The following is a 21,557-nucleotide window of genomic DNA, read 5'->3' as shown; positions in this document are numbered from 1 at the left end:
AAAGAAGGAACAAATGGAAAAGTTAAAACTGAAAAATGAACTGAATTTTAAAAAACAACTTCTGAATGCAGAAGATAGAGGAAAGAGTCAGTGAACTTGAAGATAAATGAATGGAAATTATCCTTTCTGAATGAGATAAAGAAAATAGGCTGGATTTTAAAAGTAAAGTCTCAGAGACCTGTGGGGTGATAAAAAAAAATTACATTCATGTAATTTGAGGCCAGTGTGAGAGGAAAAATAGTGTAGGACTGACAGTGCTAAAAAATAGATGAAAATTTCGCAACTTTCAAATGAAAGAATCAAACCTAGAGTCAAGAATTTTAGTGAATCCCAGACAGCATAAACCCGAAAAGGTTGATATTAAGACACATCATAGTCAAACTTATGGAAAATAAGAAAAAATAACCTTAACAGCACCTAAAAGGTAAATTACAGTATATACACAGGGGAAAAAATCCAAATAACAGGGCTTATCACATCAGAAACTCTGGAAGCCAGAAAGAAGTGACATACAATTATTTAGGTTCTAAAAGAGCTGTCAACTCAAAATACTATATCCAGTGAAAATATCCCTCAGATCATTCTCTAATGAGGAAAACTAAGATAAATTATCTTTGGCAAATAAGCATATGAAAAGGTGTTCAACATATTAGTCATCAGGAGAATGGAAATTAAAACCACGATGAGACAAAACTATACACCTATCAGAATGGCTAAAATCAAAATAGTGACAATACTAAATGGTAGTAATAGCACAGCTATTGAATTACTCACCTATTGCTAGAGGGAATGTAAAATGATACAATCACATTGGAAAATAGTTTGACGGTCTTCAAAATTGCAGCTACCGTATGATCAAGCAATTGGACTCCTAGGGATTTACTTCATAAAAATAGAAGTTTATATTCACACAAAACTTATAGGTAAATCTTGAGTATTTTATATGTAAATGCCAAAACTTAGAAACAACATGGGTGATCTTCATGGGGTGAATAATTAAACAAGCAATTACATCCATACCTTGAACTACCTCTCAGCAACAAAACAGAATGAACTCTTGATACATGCAACCATCTGGGTGAATCTCTTGAAGTATTGTGAGTGAAAAATATCCCTCAAGACTACATAGTCCATGATTATAAATATATATGTATGATTTATTTATATATGTGATTTATTTGTATATATGATTATATATATAATCGTGTATATATATTCAGCATTTAGAAGTGGAGAACCTATTAATGGTTTTCAGGAATACAGGAGTGAAGGGAGTGTGTGCTGCGGCTAAAAAACAGCCACATGATGCATCCTTGTGGTGATGGAAGCATTCTGCATTTGACTGTGCCAAATTCTTTGCATAATTGTCAATGTCTGACTTTGGTATTGTACTAATGTACTGCTGTTTAACAGCCTATCTAAAGGATTCATTCATTCATAACTGTAAAGTACTAAAAATTGTACACAATAGTAGGCACTCAATCAATACTAGCATAAGAACTTAGATCCAGGTCTCTTGGGTCCCAAAGATAAATTTCATATGGCTTTTACCATTGGAGGGATCAGGGTAAAAGGCACATGGAATTTATTTTTTCTTTCAATTGCCTATGAATCAACAGTTAGCCAAAAATGAAAATTTAATTCAAACATCCTAATTGTTTTTTGAAATTTAAGTAGTGATTATATAAGCAACCCTATTTATTTTGCTTATGCAAGATAAAACATAAGTATTTTGTTACACAATTTTTTTCATACCCAGGAAGATTGTATTATCTATGGGGGCTTAGAAAGGTTCTTTCTCCATGTGAAAGTCAATTAGATTCTGTCTGAATAGATAAAATGCAGTAATAGTGAAGTAAAAAACGAAACCAAATAACAACAAAAATAAGTTCATATGCTCATTCATTATACAACCCAATTATTTACTCCACAAATATTAATCAACAATCTCCCATGTTAAGCACTAAAGGTTCTACAAAGTGATGTATTGATGGCCATGGACACAAACAAAGCAAGTCAATTAAATGCAATATATTATATAGCCTTATAGGTGAAGCACAGTGATTTGTGTGGGGATAAAGAGGAGATATAGTGAATGAGATGGGTAAGGTGAAGAGCAGTTAGCCAGGCAAAGTGCAGAGCCAGGTAGAAAGGTAAGAACAAGGCTGGGCATGGTGGCTCACACCTGTAATGGCAGCATTTTGGGAGGGCAAAATGGGTGGATTCCCTGAGCTCAGGAGTTCGACACCAGCCTGGCTAACATGGTGAAACCCTGTCTCTAATAAAAATATGAAAATTATCTAGGCATGTTGAGGGGGCCCTGTAATCCCAGCTACTCAGGAGGCTGAGGCAGGAGCATCGCTTGAACTTGGGAGGCGGAAGTTGCAATGAGCTAAGATCATGCCAGTGTACTCCAGCCTGGGTGACAGAGCAAGACAAAAAACACAAAACAAACAAAAAAAAAGAAGGTAAGAACAATATCTGAAAAGGGCAGTAGCATGTAAGAAGGGAAGACAATGCAGAGTTTAGAGAAAATATTGTAGGAAAGGGTGGTACATGGGAATATTGACAGAGAAGGAAACACTTCTTCTTTTCTTCTTACATTAGTGTAGATATCAGAAAGTGTGTTGATTTTGGGGGTATTTTGATCACTGGAAGAGCAGTATGTTCTGACTGGGAGCAATTCACCACTAATGTTTTTAAGGTAGAGTGAAGGAAAATGCAGAGGGAAGAAAAATGTTTTGGTTTGTTTTCTTAAATTATAAATTTAGTCTTTAGTTCTGCAAATATTGTACGGTATCTGCTATACTGTGTTCTGGTAACTCAGTGGTGTGGGATGTGAAATGGACTTGCCTTCAGAGAACAGCCTTCAGCGAGGGGTACAATATTCATCAGAGATCATACCTTTTAGTGTAAGTTGTCAACACTATACACTATACAGTGGGAGCTATACAGCAAATGTGAATGAGGCTAGGGGGATTGACCTAGTCAGAAATTTTAGATGAAATACCAGATATTTTATTTACTGACATAGTTAAATAGCCTTATCTTTGACATGAAGGTTATTGTATAATTAGAACTCCGGTGTCATCGTAATTTAATTTTTAGAGATTGCCACAGTTAAGTGTTGATCTGAATTGATTTAAATCTCCTGTATCTCCATTCCTCTTATTGACTTTACATGTTCTAGCAAAGAGATTTCAATTACTGAGAATATGATGAATATATTAGGAATGGTTATATGATTTTGGAGCAGGATATTGAGGAATGCAAGCAGGTTAATTCAGAAGTCTGTTAGTGATATAGATTTAAACATTCTGGGTTTATATTGACAAAACTCAGGAACCAGAATATATAAAATAAGACTTGATATGAATAAACCATTGGAGAAAAATAACAGTCTGGGAAAACAGAATCAAGCTGTCACAGTTAAATATACTTTCTGGTCATTTAGATAAATACAAGTCTAAATATTCAATTTTTTCAAGAATAAAACTGTTACTTATTCTGCATTTATAGAAATCTGATAAATAGAAAGTTGAATAACCAGTGAAAGCCTGTTATCATTTATTCAGGAAATATTAGGTGCCTTGAGTAACAGGTATTTCTTTCAAAACATTTAAACTATATAGTTCAAAATAAAATACTGAAAATAATCTTTGATAGCACATCAGTAGTAGCTTTTCTTGGTAGCTACGTCTTCTGAAAAGATTTCGAGCTACCTTGGGTTGATGATTGAATTACAATCTGAGATTTTTGCCACCCTCAAGTTTCTTGCTGTCTTCTATTACATAGAGAAGAGCTCAATGATGATTGTGATGTGAGTGGGAAAAGAAGGGACTGTATCGATTACAACTGTAAATATTAGCTTGTCTTAGGAATAGCCCACCTCCCTTCTTTAGAAACTGTGCACATTTTAGTGCCAATCTCAACACATCTAGTGTTCGACACCTTCAAGCTACTTGAGATCTTTAATATGATGCCCTCCAGCTCTTATCTTCCTTAGGACACAAACACATACATTTGAACTTTTCCTGTAAGTTCTGTGCAGTTCTTCTAAGACCCTGTTTACTGTTTCCCATGAGGTCACAAGTCAACTTAGCAAATCTACACTAATATGCTAATTTCTTTTATGTCATCATACCAATTATTACTCTCAAATGCTTCCAATCCAAAACTGCTTTACTAACACTCTTATGGTTGTGTTTAACAAGGATTCTGATTTCCAGTACAGAGAAATTTTCTGTTTTGCACGAGAGGTCATTGACTTAGAACCTTTCCATCATTATCATCAAATGCTTTTCTTAGAAAACATGTTTTCCTATGAACTGACACCTTCTGAAAACATATGCCTTAAATCACACAAACAATTACATTTCTCTTCTGCTGAAATCCCTGGTTAATATGAGTATGGCATAAAAAGGGAAGGAAAGGGCCTGACAGTTTAGGTGGTGGAGTTCTTAGCTTCATTCTGCAATAGTGCGTGGCTCACAATCGCTCAACCAATGGCCATTAGCTGAATGAATGAGGGCAAGATAAGGACAAAGTACATATCAAAAAAGAAAACTTTCTATTTTAACTTTCTAGTAGGTCAAAAGAAAAAGTAAAATAAGTTTGGAGGAAGGGCAAAGCTGTCTATATTCATTTGGAATATGTTTTGTTCTATATTTGACTCCGTTTTTGTTTGTTTGTTTTGAGATGGGATCTCACTCTGTCGCCTAAGCTGGAGTGCAGTGGCACAATCTGGGCTCACTGCAACCTCTGCCTCCTGGGCTCAGGCAATTCTCTCACCTCAGTCTCCCAAGTAGCTGGGACAACAGGTGCACACCACTAGGCCTGATTAATTTTTGCATTTTTTTTTTTTTAATAGAGACGGGGGTCTCACCATGTTGGCCAGGCTGGTCCTGAACTCCTAAGACAAGTGATCCACTTGTCTCGGCCTCCAAAAGTGCTGGGATTACAGGCACGAGCCACCACGCCCGGCCTGGATTTGACTACATTTGATGTACTCAAAACACGTTGGTCACTAGTATGGTTTGAATGCGTGTGTGTTTCTCAAATTTATATACTGACATCCTGACTTCCAAGGTGATGGTATTAGGAGGTGGGAGTTGATTAGGTTGTGAGGACAATTAGAATTAATGCCCTGATGAAAGAGACCCCAGAGAGCTAGCTCACGCCTGTACCATGTGATACATAGGGAGGAGGCGCTGTCTATGAACCAGAAAGCAGGTCCTCACCAGATACAAAATCTACTGGCAACTTAATCTTGGATTCCAGGCTCCAGACTGTGAGAAATAAATTTCTACTGTTTATAAGCTACCCAGGTTATGATATTTTGTAGCCTGAATGGACTAAGACAATCACAAGTATAGACTGGCAAGTGTAATTATTTGAAGGACAGAACTATCAGGAAAACTAGTGACTGGGCAACTAAGTCATGAAGATAAGCCCCATTTTGATATAACAACTCTACTTTTGGGGTGAATTGGAGAAATTCACTGTCCTCTAAACCTTTTGTTGAATTGAGTTACTTCTTTAATGGAGTAAATTGTTTCTCTCAAATACTATTAGAAATTCTCCTGCATTTGAATATTTAAGCTGTAGAAAATGTTGTTAATTAAATAGCTTCCATGAATTTATGCATTAGTAAAACATTGCTTGATGTACTTTTTAATCCTAGTAGTCACAAGTAGTTATTGGAGCAATTATTTCTAACAGTGATGTACCATATTGGTTTTTATTTTCAGTATTGATCTGTCCAAGTTCAAAACAACTGTTCTGGAATTGGGTTTTATAGGTTGAGGCATTTCTTTCTGTGTAGTTAGCAATGATTCAACTGCCCTGAAAAATAGAAAAATTATCTTCTGTTCATATTTGAGTCTCTGATTTTAGGTTTTCTAGAAATCACCAAGATAATAATTGCTTTACTTAAGAAATAACTCAGACCAGTGATAAATCAAAACAATTATGCTTTGCAATTATTTTATTAACCAGTGAGTGGAAGATGTCATTTGGAGGTGAGCAGGGATGAAAGGAAAAAGAATTAGACCAAGAAGCTTTCCCTTCAAAGAAGCAAAACTATTTAATATGTGTATCCTTGTCTTAAATACTGAAAATTAATGAAAGATGCATAAAGATCTATTAAAATACTCTGTTCAGATTGAGTATCACTAGATATTTAGAGCTAATGTTTATGAATACTTTGTAGGTCTCATGAGCCTTGTAAGGACTTAAAACATCAGATTTCATTTAATCAACACATCAATTTTATAAGACAATGTGATGGTTAATTTTATGCGTCAGCTTGGCTAGGCCATAAGCTGCCCAGACATTTGTCCAAATATTATTCTGGGTGTGTCTGTGAGGATGTTTCGGGATGCATTGAGTAAAGCAGATTGCCTTCCCTAATGTGGGTAGATTTCATCCAAACAATTGAAGACCTAAATAGAACAAAAAGGCTGAGAACAAGGGAACTACTGATGCCTAACTGCTTGAGCTGGAACCGTGATCTGCTCCAACCTTTGGGTTTGGACTGAAACATCAGAGCATCTTGAGTTTCCAGCTTGCTGTCTACAAATCTTGGGACTTAGCTTCTATAATTGCATGAGCCACTTCCTTATAATTTATCTTTCCCATTCTCTCTCTGTCTCTCTCTCTCTCTCATTAAACCTCACACCCTTGACCACTATGTGATGCTGCTTTACCCCACCAAAAATTAACTAAACATTTTATGTATTTGTTCATTGTATTGTTATAAATTTATTTGTACATTTTTGGGAATATAGTTCTCCGATGCTAGACTCCTAAGCAAAAACACATAAATCAAGCAAAAGGAGTTGTAATACATCTTTTGATACAATGTGGCTAAATAATAATAGGAACAATTCTTTTTAAAAATATTTTCAAAATATTTTAACTATTATTTTAATAAGATTTTAAAAATCAAATGTCCTTAAAAAGCCAATGATAATTTGCATTGCAAAAGCTGACTTTGCATGTTGCACTTTAGCCACACGAATGAAAATATAAATAAATAAATAAATAAATAAACAAACAAACAAGACAATTATTGTTACCACTCAGACAGTATGAAATAATGCCTTATAGCTTTGAGAAATAAAATGAGAGATGATCTGTGTCAGAGAATCCAATCTCTTTTCTTGCAATGACTTTAGCAACATGTTCCTTCTCCTAAGGAAGTCTTATACTTCTCATTCACTTCAAGCCCAAAACCTGACAAAGAAACGAGCAAAGCCAGTGACAACTGATAGTTTTAATAAAATATCCCCATGTTTTCCCCTTCACATCAGTCTCCACCTTTAAAAGGATTATTTCCTACACTATCCATTGATTTATTTCTAGAATCCAGAGTGATATATGATCATGTTTGATAGAAATTGGATTAAGTTATTGTAGACATGTAACCAATTTATTCATTTTAGCTCCTAAATAAACCAAGAATGTAACTATTACAGGCTCATATTTCATTTAAATGTTTTTTCTCACTACCTCGTATATAGAATTACTTACCTTTACAAACATAATAAAAGGATTGCCACATTTTCAAGAGGAGCCAAAGAGGAGGATTAACTTTCTACATCTGGAAAATTAAATATAGATACTGTTTCCTACTTTCTCTTCAATCTCAGAGTGTTTGGAATGTAGCTATACATTTTAACTGTTCTTGCCACAAAATAAATGAACAAAAAATAGGTAACTATGTGAGGTGATGGATATGCTAATTTGCTTAACTACAGTAGCCTTGCCACTCTCTATATACATTATAACATCATGTAGCATACAATATATACAATGCAATTTATTTTTAAAAAATAATTCTGGTAGCAGAAGTAGATTAAAAGCCCTACATCTAATATCCAAAGAGCAAAAACACTGATTACCCTCAAAATAACAGAATGTTACATAAAATATAATATGGAGAAAACAAAAATACTGCTCTTAGGACATGGATACATGATAGCACAAATGAAAATTAAATATATAATTTGGAGTTGAAAGTTGAATGAGTCACCCAGAAAGTAAACCACAAAGACAAGGATGTAATAAAAAAGGAAGTTTCTTAAACATTAATTTAGCAATTAGTCCCCCAAATTAAGAGATCCTTAAAAAAGAAGTTTAAAAGTGAAAGAATTAGAAAAACAAAATTCTTCCAAATGAAGGTCATGATGTTTAGATGAATATATCCATCCAAGTAAGTAGCATAATAATACCAAAAGGACAGAGCAAAGTTCATTTCATTAAAGTTCATAACACTGGAATACAATAAATTGCCTGAAAGGAAGCAGTGATAAATAAATGAGCACATATAGATAATCAGAAATCAGAAAAATTATCAGAATTCTCAACAAGCAACTCCAGAAATTATAAAACAATGTAGGTAAATGTTTAAAATTCTGAAGAAAGTGATTTACATCTTAGAATTCTACACATACTCAATTTACAATAATAATATAGATTAGAATAATTCATTAGAAGACCTATCAAATCTCCAAAAATTATCAACTGTTGTAACCTCTTTGCAGTTCACAAAATGACATAGGAAACATGAATTACGAAGTAGAACTAAATAGAAAAGACTTCAAGAGTATTTCCAGGATTATGGTGAAAGTTGATGCCAGGTAAAAGATGTCTCAAAATAAAACAGAAGTGACACTCATATTATGTTCTGGGTATGTCAGTATTTCTAGGAAATGTATACTTCTATTGAAATGTTCCAGATTAGTAACTACATTGAAAACTAAGCAAGAAACTATGAGGCACTTCATAACTTCAGGAAACGTAAAATTATAATAGCAAAATAAATGCAATTATAGTGTACCACATTGGTCACCTGTAAATATATATATATTTTTTACAATGTTAAGATGGAATACCTGTCCAGGGGCAGGGGCTCACTCCTGTAATCCCAGAACTTTGGGAGAATATATAAAATATAAATAAAAGAAGAGTAAGTGAATTAACAAAGGCGAACAGCTTAGGACTGTGCTTATGTCACTAGACATTCTCAAAAGTAATAGACATTGTAATTAATGAAACGATATATAATAGGACAAATAATACCATATATTATGTTCAGCCATGGTATGGAGATAATAGGCCTTCACATTAAAATAAGGGTGATGATTTATAAATTACATACAACCATTAAATTTTCAGTAAATGCCACCTATTTATTTGGAAGATGAAGTATTTGGATATTAACAGCAACAGAAAAGTGATCTTGAACCTATTGTTGAACTCAGTTTTAACATGGAAGAAATCTTCAATTGAACTTCCTTAAGTAGAAACCCAAATTATTTTATAAGCTTAAAAATATTCTTGATATATTGTGAAGATAATGAATCATTTTATGTGTTCAATGTTTGTTTTTCAAATAAAGTGAATGCACTTTTTTTTCTGAGTCCATTGAAAGTTTTGTTCTAGAAAAGATTTCATTAAATCTTGTCGCTGACTACTTAGTAACCATTTTAATTGGTCAAAGGAATCCTTTACCTTATACTTTCTACTGCCTTGCTTAATAATGCTGATGTTTATTCCACGTATCTAGTTTGACATTCACTCATTTCAATGGACCCCAGCAACGTGGTTCTATACTCCTTTAATAATCTGCTCTCAGAAGCTAGTCATTTGCTTGACATTTAGAGTTCAAGCCTTTCTTTACTTATTTCAGTACCAATGACTTATAAGGCGATCCCACAATCCTGACCACTGCTTTTTTAGCTTCTAGGTCCTTAAATTTTTCAATACTCATTCTATATTTCCTCTTTTTATAGTTAAACATCTTGGCCCCCACAAAGGCTGTTCCTCATATATGCTCTATCCATTAATCTAGGTTGAGTAGGAGCAGTTGTCATTTTAACTTACTCCTTTATTTGACACTAGGACTGCTGGCAAGAGAAGGAAGGAGATTCTTCCTTCTCCCATCGATTTTACTTTGTGGAGGTGAGAGAATGCGGAGCGCAGCAGTGAGGTGGAGCATTGAGGTAAAAGCAAACGTAATAGGAAGCTCAAAGGATATATGCCAGGTTCTAAACAAGAGCCACTTAAAATTTTCACTACAAATGATTTTGAATTCTTATCATACATAATTATTGAAAACTAAATTTCAAACGACACTCAAGTGTATACTCTGACCTTTATCTAATCGTTTGGGAAATCCTATCCTCTACCATAAATGTTAAGAACCTTTCTGTAAAAAGGTCAGGTGAGCTGAAGAGTCTTATGTAATCGATCCATAGGCATTGACATTTGTTTTTGAATTTGGACAAATGTTCGTGTTGGACTTTGGCTCACTGACATATTTGAGTCATCGATCCTTTCAACTAACTCACACTTGCAAAATGTTTTCCCACTCCTAGAAGAGAAAATGTAGGCTACGGATGTAAATCTTCACTCAAATGTACCTTTAATGCTGATGTCACAACTAACACAATATTTTTTTTTCCCGCATCCTGAAGTTTTAACCTTACCAAGTAAATAAAAGCTTGAAACATCAAAATCAATACATATTTATAGTGTACAGTGGGAAAACATGTTTTATCTAGAACTTGTCCATCTGTGCCAGAGTATAAATAAAATTCTGCAAGCAGGACCCTGGGAGGGATGGTGATATCTTGACACTCAAGGCATACATTCATATTTATGTTTAATAAATAGGTTTACTTTTTACTTATTTAGCACTCACACACAAACAACTTTCTTAGGCAATCTGCTTTAGTTTATGGCACACGATCACCACTGGTTTCTACAAAGCCCTTCTCTTTGTGCTCAATCATTCATTTTACATTTTCTGCATATTTTTCCATACCATTTCCTACATAGGCTACTATTGCAATATGTTTTTCTTTATCTATCTTCTTTAAAAAAGTATATTTCTAACTTTAATAAATGTTAAAGTCAGCACTATCTTTTATCTTTTAAGGTTATTGTCTGTTGTAGGTATACTATTTCAACACATGGGGCAGTCATCATGATGCCTGTCTCAAACATGTTAACGTGCATCTCCCTAGAATAATGGCATTTACCTACATAATCATAATGATCAAACTGAATAAATTAATAAATTATTGATATTATCAATAGCTAATTCATAAATTCTCTTTTTCCTAGAATGTCTTTTATAGTCATTATTGTAAAGCAGCCTCCGGTCTAGTTTTGTTAATGCGTCTGCTGTTATATCTTCCTAATTGCTTTTAGTTTAGAATAGATTCTCTCATTATTTCCCCTGAAAGTGGTGTTTTAAACAATGAGATAGGTTCAGTGGTATAATATGCTATATTCTGTATTGGTCTAATTGATTGTTAATGGTATCCTTTATTCTTCTATGTTCTGTATTTCCTACAAACAAGAATTAAGTCTAGAGCAGGATTTCTCCCCCTTGGCACTATTGACATATTGTGGGGTGCCGCCCTGTACATTGTAGGATGTTTAGCAGTACTCCTGGTTTCTACCCACCAGATGCCAGTAGTACTTCTTCAGATGTGACAACTAAAATCATCTTCAGACTTTGCTAAATGTCTCCTCAGGACAAAATCATCGTGGTTGAGAACCACTGATTGACAGACTAGACTCAGGTTAACGGATTTTTAGTAAGGATAATATATAACATCTCCATGGATTTCCTAATGCTTCGTATTAAGAGAAACAATGCCATGTTGTTCAGCTATTACCCATGCTAAATAGAATCCCTTAGTTAAGGTGTGAACTGCTAGCTTTCTCCAATATCATACTCACTCTGAAATTGGAAGTCGTGTGTGGTAGAACACTTTGATTCCTGAATGTATTGTTTTCTCCAGAAACCCTTTATCTAATGATTCTGAAACCCACTGATGATCTTTATGTAAATTTATTATAATTGGTAGTTGCAAAAGTTATTCTATCCGTTTACAGTTTTGAGCTACCATTTTCCTGTCCCTCCCAGTAGTTTTTCTTACTTTCTTTTTTTCTTTGACTCTTTTTCTCTCTTTAACATTATAGAATCATTAATTAATTTTCTTAGGGTGTTATAATGAATATTGTCTAGTATGGTCTGAACACTGTGTCCTTACATGGTCTTTCCTCTGTGCTCACTTGGAGAGAGGGATCTCTGGTGCATCTTCCTTTTCTTATAAGGACATCAGTTCCATTGGATTAAGGCCCCACCCTAATGAATCCTCTTAACCTTTATTAAGTATTTATCATATTTATAGGACCTAATTCCAAATGCAATCACACTGAGGATAAGACTTCTAAACACAAATATTGGGGGGAACACAATTCAGTCCATAACAGTTGGGTAGGATTTTCCTCAGATAGCAAGAAAAAGTGATAACAGGTGGGTTCTATGGGGGAAAGTGGAATAATAAAAATTATGTGTTGTGTACTTAATATCTTAGTTGTAGTGTGCCCTCTTTTGTCGATACAGTGAAAGGACACTTTTTTAAAATTCAGGCTTTTGGGTAGGGGGATGAAAAGAAATTTGTCTTATGATTCTTTGATAAGTCCCTTAATGTCAACTTCTTGCTTTCCTACTGTCCCTTTCCAGGAAGTTTCTAAATGACACCCCTGCTTTCCAAGATACCTCTTGCAATCTAGAGTGCTGCCCATGACCTTGAAAAACCTGAAAACAATTACCCCTGGGCTTTCTAATCTCCTTTATTACATTTCTGATAGTAGCTTGTGTTCTGGCTCCCCAAGTCTGAGACCTGTTCTCAGTTATTTCCCTGCTTGCGGTGATGTGGCTACCTTTACAGGACATCCAGCACAGTGTATGTTTTCTCTTCTGCACCATCCCTATCTGACTCTGCTCCCCTGTCGTCTCCAGAGCAAGCTCTGCCGCCCTCAGACGTTTATTGCACCTCTTACCTATCAGTCAAGATTCTGTAAGTCTAAGCCTCTTTATTATGTTGACAGGTTTGCAGCTACCAGTGATTTTATTTTTTTCTCAGTTTTGATCTTTGGAGGTTGGGTTGAGAGATTGAGATTTAGTATGTGTTCATGTTTTAAACTATGCAATTTTCAAAGGATAGTATTTTATAGCCATAGTCATCTATTTTTGTATTGACTACAAAAAGTTACTTTAAGAAACTAATTTACTTGGATATTACAAAACAGACATCTAAATAAGTCTAGCAAATAAATAAATTTAATGTAATTTAAGACTGAAAGATAAAAACATTGAAATCTTGAGGGATACTGCAAAGCTTAAAAACAGGTATAACATCAATACGTATATAAGGAAATAGCTGTGTGTGGCGTTAGACAATGCCTCTCCTCTCTCAATTACAGGGAGTATAGTTAAGTCAGAACCCAGCTGCTACGTTCTGAAACCAGGAAATGAGATCTTGCTTTCCACAGGCTGCTCCCAGCCTAACACTGACCTCTGTGTTCCTGGGAGGTGTGATGTTCCTCTGGCTACTGATGTTGACTCAAACACCCCTTGAGGGTCTTGCATAACTTTGCTTAGACTGCACTGGGTCTCAGAGGCTTCGAAACATCCTCCCTTCTTTACTGCTTCTCCCTCACTCAAAGCCAGATTTGCATCACAAATCATAGTTTGACTATTCCCCACCTCTCTTGTTTTCCTCTCCATTTTTTCTCATAGGCATTCTCCCTAATAAATTTCTTACATTTCAACAATGAGTTGTAGAATTGCTTCTTGGAGTATCCAGAATAACAAAAATAACAAAGACAAAAAAGCAAATAAGCTAATATTCTACTTTAAAATTTAAAAAAGTGGCAGAAGAAAAGTGTAGAAAGAAGAGAAGAATGACAATACTAGGAATTGATCAAATAATTTTTTAAAACTTTAATAGAGATAGCAAAGCCAGAAGTTAATTCTTTGGAAAAAATAACTAATTAATCAAGAAGCTATAATTAGAAGTTACTAGTAATAAAAAGTAGACATAGTTTTTGATAAGGCAGAGGTTTACAAATATAAGGAAACACCATGAAGAGACACTGCTAATAAAAATGAAACCTTACATGAAACAAATTATTGACCAGAAAAATATAGCTTACCCAACATGACACTTTAGAAATAGAAAGGCTGAATGGATTATAACAGCAAGTAATTAAATTAAAATATAATAAATGAAAACTCTTCTTGCAATGAAACTCCAGTATCAGAAAAGTTTATGCACAAACTGTACTATTTAGGATATATGATTCCAATTTTTAAGGACATCTTCCAGAGAAGAGAAAAGCAGAAAAACTTTCCAACTTTTTCCAATGTGTTAATTTAATTTTACTACTGCATCCGAAGAAAGATAATAGAAGAAAGGAAAATTACAGTTAATTTCACAGATAAATTTAGTAGCAAACACATTCATCAAGTGCAAGTAATATTAATTTAAATTTAGTAATTAAAAATTGCTTTGTCACAGTAGTGGAAGACATATTATAGCATTAGAACATCTATTATGCAAATCATCACATTAAACAGACTAAAAGCAAAAATCAATGGCATGGTTATCTCAAATGTTATTTAAAAAGCATTTGCCAAAACTAAATTTATGCTTATAGGGAAAGACATTTTAACACAGTAGCAATGAAAGTGGACTGTTAAAATCTGGTATCAAGTAGCAACATTTTAGAGCAAATGTTTTACTTAATAATGATTGGAAGCGTGCTATCAGTTTAATATTTTACTTCAGGTCCCAGCCACTTCCACAAAAGTGGAATTATAAGTGTTGGAAAGATACAAAATTACAATGATCAAAAATGATACAATTATCTATTTACAAAACACAAAATAATCTACAAGATATATTTTCTGAGAGTTTAGAGATATTGCTGGATATAAGATCAATTTTGTGTGGATACACCAGCAAAAATATGTATATCTAGATATCTGTATCTATATATAATAAACACTAGTATTTGTCCGATGATAGATAAACTGAATAAATAATATCAGCCCAGAATCAAAGTTACATACTTATGGGCGGTTGATCTATCACCACAGTTGTCATTATAACTCAGTGATGAATAGAGAAGCCAATAAAAACTGCTGACTTTAAAGATGAATAAAAAAAGAATTAGCTTACCCAGTTATAAGAGTAATCCTTTTGTTTAGTTGATCAAATTTTAATGTCAATGCATATGTAGTTCTGTTTTAATTACAAAAAAGCTAATTGTTAGTCTTCATTTTTTTTTTTTCAAAGAGTTCATCAATGTATCAGTTTTGGCAAATTCAACTTCCCCCTAAAAACCCAGATATTAGAACAGCAACATATATAAAACACAAAATGGTTATGCTAAATCATTCTTAGCACAGATATGGAATAAAAGATGATGATTTAAAAGGGGTGCTCATTAATACTCTGTCACAATTTTATTCTTTCTTTGTGCATCATTCTCCAGTTCTGATTCATTTTACCATCTCTTATCCCAATATTTTCCTCCTTTAAAATATATATAAACTTTTTTCTTCTTTACAACTCAGTGCTAATAATTGAAACTAACTTGCTTTTTTTCTGAACCATCAGAGTGTCTACAAATAATGCTTGTTAATTCTTTAGAGAAAACAAATATATGGATTAACACAAAGCATATTCTCGGTTGAGCAGAAAAGCTTGTTTTAGGCAGTGTCAGCAGGTTTCATGTTTCTCGGATACTGAGACCAATTGAAATCCTTGAGAATACCTGTTTGGCAACTTTGGTGCCAAGATAATTTGTCTACTTTTAAAAATTACTTCTAGGAGAGATTTTGCAAATAGAGCACTTACCTCCCATGTTTAATTACAATTCCCTTATAATACATTCATTTTTCTAATGCAGATCTTGTTAAGTATTGTGTGTTTGCATATTTCTTCCTAATAATAGAGCACGCTTGAGAGTGTAGTTTGTGCCTGGTAAAATTAAGTCCCATTATAGATGCTTTATATAAACCCCTTGTTCCTATTATCTCTGGAACAAGATCTACATTTTACCAGCTTTATTGTGTTTCACTTCTCAAATTTGGTAAGTACTCATCCTGTAAAGTTTCCCACTTCCTTGATTTTATAAGAAATCTGTGGTAGCATATCAGTGTTTGGCATGGGAGTGAAAGAAGGGCATCTTTTTCCTGTTTTGGTTTTAAATCAAGGCTTTTCTCTAGTTGGGCTTGAATACTTTCATGAAACATTTCTCATTTTGCAGGAATAACAGTAACATGTTTATTTTTATGTTTAGTTTTCATAGTTCCTAAGTTATGTATAGATGATTATTACTTCTAATTGAGATGGGGAAAGTATTAATTCTATAAGATCATTAAGAACTTTTGAGGCAATGCATGGTTGTTGTGAAATCCAGGGCCCAAAGCATCCCCTTAAGAGATTTTACTTGTGAGGTTTGTAAGTTTTCTCTACCAGAACATAATCAAAGTATTTACAAATGTATTTTCACTTGTCATTCTACTATGTACTGACTTATTTAGAAATAGATGCATTAAAAAATGCTTACATTGCTTTTGATTCATGTTTAATCTGAAATAGCATTTTGGCCACTCTCTTCTTTTATATTTAACTTTGGCACACATTTTGTTTCAAACTAGTGAGGCAATTTTTACTTTTAGAAATTCTCCAAGTATTTTAAATAAAAAGAAAGCAACTAAAATATGTATGACATTACATATCACTAAAATCATTTATTGTACTGTTGACTCTTGGTCAAAAAGCGACTGAGCTATCCCTAGGCTATGTTTAACTATGGACAGATTGGAAGTAGACTTTCATTTAGGAAGGGGTTCCTCCAATTCTTATTTGTGATTCTAAGACATAGAGGAAGACTGGTAAAGGATACAAGGGGTGATATTGATAATATGGACTCATTTAAAATGGAGTTGCCAGACTTTTAAATGTGATTCTACAGAAATTGCCTCTCTTGTGAATTAATTTGCCTTAGACAGAGACAGAACAAAGAGGAAAAAAAAAAAACCTAAAAGATATAAAACCGAAGCAAAATCATAAATGAAACCTTTGCTATAATGCAATATAGGATTCAGAATCTGGTAGTTGCTATTGCAAGTGGATATGTGGTCCTGTTTACTGGTGTCTGAGCTCAGAAATAGAACTAGAGAGGATCTTTAGGTGAACCATGGCTTGGACTCCTTGCCCAACTGGAAAATGTCTTCTACTCTTGGAACCCCAGCTCCCTCATGCGTAGCACAGCCAAATGATTTGTGGAATCATTGTAAGAATACGAAATCATCTATATGACTGTTTACCCAGGATACCTTAGGGCCTCAATAAAGGGTGATAATTTCTTACTGCTGGGAAACAGAAATGCTTTCTGTCATTTCCTTCTTTCCTCCACAATCACAGTATATATAATCAGGTTTATGGCTAACTTGTCTGAAATCAAAGTTCGGAATATTTGCAAATCGATTACTGGAACATCCACATTGGTTTTAGGTGACTCTTCGCTGGCCTGCCAGGTGGCACATAGTGCATTCTTTTGGGAGTTTTCTCAGTTATTAGGGCCATTTAAAAAGTGATTGTCATCTTGATAAAACTTAAGGAAAAAGTTAATACACTATTTTGTATTTGATGTGGCTGTTGATGTTTTCTTCTTTAGAGAATAAACTTATGACTTTAGACATTTTTGACTTGAATTTGGAAGTTAATAAATATTTTCCCTAAATGATTTCATTTCTCCCTCACAACATTAGGTTGTAGGAAAAGTTTTCTTATGTTTTAAAGAACAAAAGTTGAGGCAATCAGTCTAAAAGGAGAATTGGGACTGATCTGTTGGTTATTTTATTAAAAATCATCTCTGCCTCACTGTGTTCACTACTATAAAATGTAAAGCAGCTCTGACAATAGCAGTAAGAGCTCAGAGTCAATGTACTGAGAAATCCTTTTCATGTTAGGTCATGGTAAGTCAAGTAACTGGATTTTCCTAGAATGCTGTCTTAATTTTGCTTTGTGTCTAATTATTGTCATTGAAATACAGAAAGGATTTTTCCTGGAGACTATCATTATCTGCTTTCTCTCTCACTTAACAGTTTTTTATGGAGCACACATACAGTGTGTGTCTGGTGCTGGGTTTATGAGCAAAATGACACAGTCCTGGTTTCATAAAGCTTGCATTCCAGTTGTTGTTAATGATTACAATTTTAGGTATATTTTCAACAATATCAAGCAATGACAGTTGAAGAATGAGTAAATAGCTATGTTTAGAAAATGATCCAACATTTTATCCTTAGGAATAATCACAATACTACAGTTTTTACAAGCAACTCAAGTGATTGTGATATTCATAGTTATTTTTCAGAACCAGTCGGTGTTTGCCCAATTACCTTTTATACCATGTCCTCCCCAAATCCTAGCTTTCCATAACTGGATAGACTCCTCTTGGTCTTGCAGTGTTCAAACATATTTCCTGCTTCCTGTGCTTGGTATACTCTGGGCTTGGCTGTGCTTTTCTGCCTTGTTAAACTTCAAGTTGCAGCTTAAATATCATTTCCTCGAACAACCTTCTCCTTTTACCTGATTTATTGCAGGCCGTTCTGTGATACTCATTTTTTTTCCTTTGTAAAAAGATGCCCAATTTTACTCATATTCTATTTTTATTTTTAATGTCATATATTCAGTTTCTCTTTGTTTCTTGATACATAAATATGCTCAATAAATATTCATTCAGTAAATGTAGTGTTGGATATTTATGTACTTTTTCTCAATGTTTAATAAGAAATTGATGTCATTAAGTGAACAAATATTTTAGTACTTACTCTACAAAGTATGTACTTTTACGTTAAAATTTTCAGAAAACATGTTTCAGTAATTTCTGCATTATCTGAAATTCATTTAATGCTAGAACACACTAATGGTTAAAATTCACAGTTGGGTTAGAATTAAAATATTTTAGGAGTTTCTCTTCATCATCAGAAGCAAAGCAATGGAATTCTATTTCCATTTGATAAAATTATTGTAATTTTTTATGATAAACTCTGAGAGCTTAAAATATTACTTGATTTTTTATTTATCATTTTAAGGTACATGCAATTAAATGCTTTTTAAATTAGTGGATTTTCATATGATTCTTGGAAAAGAATGATGTGATAAGAAACAGTTTTACAAAATAAAAACTAAAACTGCTAATAATTTTTATAAGATTTTTACTTTTTAGTATATGTTATACACATATTTATCAAATAATTTGTATGTTTTGATAAATCTGTAAATAGTAAAACATCAGAAGGCATTATTTAAGCTTTGTTGTTGCTGCTGCTAAAATCATTACTTTAAAAAAATCTTAAGAGTTAAAATTTGTTCATTCAGACCACGTATTACTTATTTAAAACCTTGGTTCTACTTGTTATCTGTTATTTATTGTTAAATCAATTGATTTAATTTTAACATTTAAAAGAATCCCACAAGTTTACAAAGACTTGACACAGCATATCTGTCCTTGCCCAAAAATACATTTGCTCTCCTTATATTAATTTTTCATCACTAAGTTGCTGCCTTTTTGTGGCAACTTTATTATTTTTATTCTGACAAGTGAGGCAACAATAGAAACTTTAAGTATTAATCTTAACAATGAAAGTAATGTAATGTACAAAATTAAATTGTGATATAATATTTTCACCTCATATTCCCAAACAAGCATCCCAAATGTCAAACTACATCATCTAAAATTTGACCCTTAGTTTATTATACATAATAGGTAAATGTGCCAAGAATGTAATTTTGGTTTCCTACATTTTAGAAGCCAGAGCATCTCTTAGATTTGGTAACAGAACATTTTCTACAATAATGGTGCAATTATATATATATGAAAAAGCAGTTTTTAGGCTTTTATATCATAATTTATTATGATATTATAAAGGATATTATTGAAATGTAACATTTTTCTAAATGTTGACTAAGTTGATGGGTTTTTAGAATTCAACATGTCATAGCAACAGATTTTATAACAGTATGATAATTATAAACTATGCTGCAATCAAGCCATTATAATTAACAATGTAAAAACAAGTAATTTAGAATGTTTATCCTTTTGAGATATTTTTAAAATGCCTCATACTTTAATCATCCTAAATAGTTTGCAAGGAATTTTGAGTAGTTGATCCTCTTCTGTCCACACAATACCATAAATATGGTATTTGTGTTATTGTATTTATGGTATTATATGTATGGTACCATACTAATTTTGCTAGTGAGAAAACTTAATAAGACAATAAATGTCTTGTCCAGAATTAGACGATGAGTAAGTGGTGGAACCAGGATGAGATTCTAATAGATTTTCTACCGTAAAGAGTTACTCCGCTGTATAGATATATGCAATAAATTAAATTGATGTCCATATACCCAAATATATGAGAGAAATATACATTTTTTAAAAAAATTTATATTACCACAGTGTTTCTCCTTTAAGTATTACATTGCTAGACAAAGTGCTTTCTAATTACTTTGATTAATTTCACTTCTCACAAACCTCATCAGATTAGATAAATTGTCCACATTGGGGTAGATGAAGTTACCTGACTAAGCTTATCCAGAGAATAAATCGTGAAGTCAGATTAGAATGCATAGCTCAGGACTATAATTTCCAGCAAAAAAAGCTACTATTCACTTCTACTTACAATGTCCACGAAAAAAAAATTATAGCAGATGAATATAATTGTACCGCATCATAATGAGCACTTAGATGTAATAAAACTGCAGAAAATAAATACATTTGATATTGCCTCTTTAAAACATAAAAACACTAAAATAATAAAAACCAAAGGAGATATTAAAATTATCTTAAATCAGACTTTCTAAAGTAGGCTGCTGGTCATTGATGGTTATAAAAATCTCCTCATGTTGATATACCATGCAGCCTTGGTTGAGAACCATGGGAAGAGGGCAGAGGTAGACAAAACTTTAGTGTAAAGGACCACAAAATAACTATTTAGGGCTTTACTACCTATATGGTCTCTCTCTCAACAGTTTAACTTAGCCTTTGTGTATGAAGGCAGTTATAGGCAAAGTGTGAAGCACGGCTGTGTCCCAATATGATTTTATTTATTTGTGGTATTGTTTCAATTTTATATAATTTTACATTGAAAATATTTTAATGTAAAATTTTAAAATACAAAATTATAAAGCACATATATGTATTTCAATATAAAATTAAATTACTTTTCTTTCTTCGTTTATTTTTTTTTGAGACGGAGTCTTGCTCTGTCGCCCAGGCTGGGCGCGATCTCAGCTCACTGCAAGCTCCAGCTCCCAGGTTCCTGCCATTCTCCTGCCTCAGCCTCCCGAGTAGCTGGGACTACAGGCACCCACCACCATGCCAGGCTAATTTGTTGTATTTTTAGTAGAGACGAAGTTTCACTGTGTTAGCCAGGATGGTCTCGATCTTCTGACCTCGTGATCTGCCCGCCTCGGCCTCCCAAAGTACTGGGATCACAGGCGTGAGCCACCGCGCCCAGTCAAAATGAAATTACCTTTTGCATTACCTTTTGGCAACTGCGAATGTTGCATAGATGGATGGATGGATGGATGGATGGATGGATGGATGGATGGATGGATGGATAGATAGATAGATAGATAGATAGATAGATAGATAGATAGATAGAT

The 21,557-nt window shown here is 33.5% G+C and overlaps 1 protein-coding gene across 1 annotated transcript in view; it reads left to right on the top strand.

Annotated features, from left to right (window-relative positions):
- Positions 1-21,557, top strand: part of CCDC102B (coiled-coil domain containing 102B) — a 300,271-nt gene that overhangs the window by 159,914 nt on the left and 118,800 nt on the right. The gene's annotated exons all lie outside the window — the stretch shown is intronic.

Source organism: Piliocolobus tephrosceles, chromosome 18 (assembly GCF_002776525.5).
Source record: "Piliocolobus tephrosceles isolate RC106 chromosome 18, ASM277652v3, whole genome shotgun sequence".
Taxonomy (NCBI): domain Eukaryota; kingdom Metazoa; phylum Chordata; class Mammalia; order Primates; family Cercopithecidae; genus Piliocolobus; species Piliocolobus tephrosceles.
The sequence above is the reverse complement of the archived record's forward strand: the minus strand, read 5'-3'. Positions and strand labels throughout refer to the sequence as shown.